The following is a 5221-nucleotide window of genomic DNA, read 5'->3' as shown; positions in this document are numbered from 1 at the left end:
TTTTAGGTCTTGTTCCTTCTTTGTCTGGAACTATAGAATTGTTTTCAAAATTACTGTACTTTATCAATTCATTATTATCATGTGGACCAATAATCTCTTCGGTCTTAACCTTCTGCTGTCTGGAAAGATTTGAAGGTTTGTTGGAAACACTTGAGGGAGGAGGCTTGCAAACATTAACTGGACCAGCTTTGTTAATGATGTTCACTGGCTGAAATTCGAACATTGCCACAGATGACACCTCTAATAATTCAAACACCTTTTTGAGCCTTTTAATCATATCTTTGAGGTGTGTAAATGTGATCATCACAGCAGTACCTTCATCACTTAATGTAGGAAAACCATCTGCGTTCCTTGAGTGTGGGTCAAAGAAACCATATCTTCCTGATTTGGTTTTGAATACTGCAACACAGTGGGCTTCCATAATTAGTAAACCATACTGCACAGTGGATGACAAGCAGTTTAGCTGTGACTCCAAGCTCTGCATGAATTGTGCAAAATCCTCTGGAGGGTCACCAAATGTCCCATTACTGCTCAGTTCACTCAGGTCAGCGATTGCCACAGAGTTACGAGCTGGAACAATAGAAGGAAGTTCATCAAATGCCAGATAGATATTTTTGTTGGTCAGCCGCACCTCTGCATACATTTCATTGCCTTTGTCCAAAACAAGATCCAAGTCGGCTGTAGTGATTTGTTCACTCTCCGAAAGGAAAGCCAAGAAAGTCAGTGAATTGCAGGTGCATTGTTTGTTCCGGTATTGCTCCTCGTATCTTTCAGAGTCTTGACTGCGAGAAGCTGTGGTCTTATGTGGTTGATCTGTCAGCTCAGGAGTCTCCCTTTGACTCAGGAACATTTTTCCCAGATCTTCTATCAAACAATCCATATCTGTTTCAGGCATATTGACTCTGGAGCTTGCAGTTCCTGATTTGTGATTCGCGGCTTAACTAGTCTGGGACTCTATATCCTGTTCTTTTTTCTTTTTTCTGTCCACTAAACCCAACCAATCAAAGCAGATGGCTGCCACCTCTGAGCCTTGTTCTGGTACTTTGAAAGGGAAGCCTCTAACCTTATATTTAAAAGAACAAACATCAAGCAAAATAGATGCTTCTGAAGAGAATATGTGACATCATCAAAACGTGACATGTGACACCATCAAAACGTGACATGTGACATCATCAAAACGTGACATGTGACACCATCAATATGAGAAACTGTAACATCATCATCATCATCAACTGAAGACAGGGCTCGAGACTACGACTAAATTGGTTGCATATGTGAGTATTTTTTCAGTGTGCGCGAGTGTGTGCATCAGTGCGAGTTTGTAGGACCATATTTTGGACGGAGCGACTCGTCATGTCCCACAGAGTGCACTTCTTTCTCTCTCTCTCTCGCTCCGCACTGCGAGTGGAGATGGGGCCAGGCATAATGAGCCCTTTGCTGAGTGAGTGCTCACATTGAGGGCAGCAGTAAAAAGGAAGAACATGCCGAGAGCTGGCCCCTCTGAATTGAATTCCATGGGATGAAGCAATGCAGTTGCTAAGTTATGCTACTGTTAAGTTAATTCAAGTACAGCCTTTCTGCAAAATAAAAGAAACCGAATACATGTAACCTGTTGTTATGCTTTGCTGTTATTTAAAAATTCATATTTTCAAGTTATTTATTTATTTTTTTTATTTATTTATTCAGTTTATTTCCGACATCGTTGCATTTACAGAAGTTGTTATTGCTTTTTTTTTTTTTTTTTTTTTGTTCATGCCGAAAAAGGAGACAAGAGAAGCAGTTTGCTTATCCAAGTCCTGTCCCCTGTTTTGAACACAGGAAAAAACAGTCTTTGGTTGTTCTGAACACAATTTCATCTCTTTTTTTTTTTTTTTGACCTTTTTTATGTAGGATGTATTCTCTGTAGTCAGCGTTGTCTTTTTTCATTCCTCCTCCTCCTCTCCATCGTTGTTCAAAAGAAAAGTTCATCTTCTGTACCACTTGGGAATGTCTCTTTTGGACACGCTGGTTCGTCTTGTTGTGATCTTCTGTTCGTGAAGATTGAGTCGATTGTGTTCATTGACCAGTTGATGAGTTCCATCTCGTTGATGTGTTGATCTTTCATTCGTGTAAGAATTCGTGTCTCCCTCCTGGGCCCACACCGCGATGTTTGTCCCAGCTCCAGCTCCTATACCACGGAGCTCCAGCGACATTGCTGCTGTTCAAAAGTCAATGCTGTCCCTGACGTCTTGGACGCTCCGGTGCACGTTGGCCTGCATCCGTGCTAACACCTGTGCTAGCCGCCACATGGTAGCACAACGCTAAACCACCTGCTTTCCCGCCTATGTCTCACAGCGATGGAAGACGAGGCTCCTCTCACCGCTCACCGAGGGAAAGGGATGCATCATGGCTCGCCTTTTTCCATGTGGTGAAAAAATATCCAACAAGGACAGACACGATGCCTGCTCCGGATGCCTGGGCGTTAAGCACGTCCGAATAGCAGTCAAATCCCCGGCCTCCTGTCAACTGTGGAGAATATGATGGGGACTCCTCCGAACCACTCCTCTCCGGGGTGGACGAAGGGGACGAAGTGTTTGTTACTCCGGCCCGAGGTGGATGGTCTGCCTCCTTCGCCGCCTCTCGGGAGGACATGGAAAGCTCCACACCCGTCTCTAATCCTCCAAGCCTGGATACGGTAGAAGTGTGTTAACGCGCTGCCGCACGGCTGGCCTTCCCATGGCCCGCCGTTGCCGTGGAAACCACCAGGTCTCGCTACAAGGGAAAGAAGCTTCCTCTCTCCACAGGCACTCTGAGGCAAACTCACCCCTTCTTTCCCAATCAGCTTGAGGAAGTGGCTCGTGCTTGGCAGACCTGCTCATTCACCGGAAGGGCTTTTTTTGCAGGCTCCTCCATCCTCAAATGCGAGGCCATGGACACCCGCAGACTGCTCAGGCTCCTGCAGGTGGAACTGCTCAGCGCAGCGCACCTGCTCCCACGTCAGCCTGCTGTGTCTCGACAGAGACCCATGTTGCCTTCAAAACCGGATTGTTTCAAGTCAGACCTGTCCCACAGAACCTATCCGGCTGCTGCCCTCTCGGTCAAGGCCATGAATGTCCTCTCCCTTCTCACCGCCTACCAGGCTGAACCAAGCAATAGTGGAGGAGATGTCCACAGTGACGGATGTGTTCCTCCGTACCAAAGCCTGCTCACTACAAACTATGGGGAGGGTCATGGGTAATATGGTCATCCAGGAGCGTGCTCGCTGGCTCCACCTTGCAAATCTGATGGATGCTGATAGATGCGAAACCCTGGATGCTTCCATTGTTCCTGAGGGAATTTTTGGCTCTGCCATTGTTTTCCATGCAGCTGTGCTGCGAGGCAAATCAAAGGGACAATGAGGCTCTGCGACTATGCCTCCCTAAGAATTCTCCACTCATGTCTCCGCCTGTACATCGGAGAACGGCCCGCAGCTTCCTCTCCAGTGTCTGCTGTTCAAGGCACAGAGACCCTCTGCCCCGCCTCCGTAACCTCAGCAAGGCCTGCCTTCCTGACCCGGGAAGTCCCCAGCCCCTGCTGTCGCTGCACCGGTGCAGCAATCCCAGCGCACTACCTGACTGCTTTCCTCTCTCGTCTCAAAGCTGAAGCTGACTGTTCCTCGTTTGTCTGCTCCAGCTGTTCCGCTTTCACACACGCTTCTACGGGCGTTTCACTCACGCTCTCCCCTCTGTTAATGCTCGGCCGTCTGATGACTGGGAGAGTCGCACAGGTTCAGCAGGATGTTTGGCTGTTGCCCCCCCTGCATGTCCACAAGCATGCATCCACATACATGTCAAAAACAGAGTGATGTGCTCATCGCTTACGCCTCGAGGCCAAAGGCCAGAGACAACCCTAAATGTGAAAGCGTTGCTTGCCACAATAAGCAGGATGGTAATGGGACCCGTTATCTCCACTCGAAGGGAGGCTTTGGCCCCCTTTCCAGTCGAAGACATCTCCTCCTGGGGTCACTGTCCCCCAGAATAAGCAGTGCATGCTTGCTTTGGGGGGTATGGCACTGTCTTGCCGACAGGGGCCTCCTCCACTGTGGGAGTAGTCCCTCTGGGGTTGGATGGCCGGCTGCCGGCAGGGGGCTCCACTGCGTCGCGGATTGATTCCCTCGTCGTGTGCAGCCCGCCGCTGCCAGGGGGCTCTGCCACAACTTGGGTCGGCCACCTCAGGCTATGCGGAAGCTCTATGGCAGAGGGCGCCATCTTGCTGCTCTCGGATTCTCTGGCTGCATGAGGCCTGACTCCGGGAAAGGGCGCCATCGCATCGCTAAGGAGGCGGGGTATTCACTTGGCCACGTATCTGGACAATTGGGTGCTCCTGGTCCAATCGGAAATGGAGGCTAGAGCCCATATCCACATCCTGCTGCATCACCTGTCCGATCTCGGATTCATGGTGAACACGGAGAAAAGTGTGTTATCTCCTTCCCAGGAAATAGTCTTCCTGGGCCGGTCCCTGCGCTCTGTGCCTTTTAACGTGCACCTGTCAGCGGAGCGTGAGGTCATTCAGAGCGTGTCTTGCTCTGTTCTGATAAAAGAGCCCTATTCGGTTGAGGTTATGTCTTCGGTTACTCAGATTGATGGCTTCGGCCATCCTCTTGATCCGTCTCGGCCGCCTACATGTGAGGGAATTCCAGCTGTGGGTGGCCTCACTTGGGCTCAATTCCGTGAATCATGGTGCACGGAGAGTTCTGGTTACGCCAGAGTGCAGGGCTGCATCACTGGCGGGCCTCCGGCTTCCTGACAAATTAAGTACCCTTGGGGTACTTACTGTCACAGACAAGAAGGTGATCTCCACCAACGTCAGCCTGTCAGGCTGGAATGTAACATGGAACACAGTGAAGTCAGTCTTCATCAAGTGGAGAAAATATGGCACAACAGTGACTTTACCAAGAACAGGACATCCGTCCAACATTGACAACAAGACCAGAAGAAAACTGGTCAGGGAGTCTGCCAAGAGGCCGACAGCAACATCAAAGGAGCTGTAGGAATTTCTGGCAAGTAGTGGCTGTGTAGTACATGTGACAACAATCTCCCATCTTCTTCATATGTCTGGGCTATGGGGTAGGGTGGCAAGACAGAAACCTTATCTTACAACGAAAAACATCTAAGCCAGGCTTCATTTTGCAAAAACACATTTGAAGTCTCCCAAACGCATGTGGGAAAATGTGTTATGGTCCAATGAAACCAAAGTTGAACTT

The sequence above is a fragment of the Gouania willdenowi genome, chromosome 14 (assembly GCF_900634775.1).
Source record: "Gouania willdenowi chromosome 14, fGouWil2.1, whole genome shotgun sequence".
NCBI lineage: Eukaryota > Metazoa > Chordata > Actinopteri > Blenniiformes > Gobiesocidae > Gouania > Gouania willdenowi.
Note: the sequence above shows the minus strand (reverse complement) of the source record.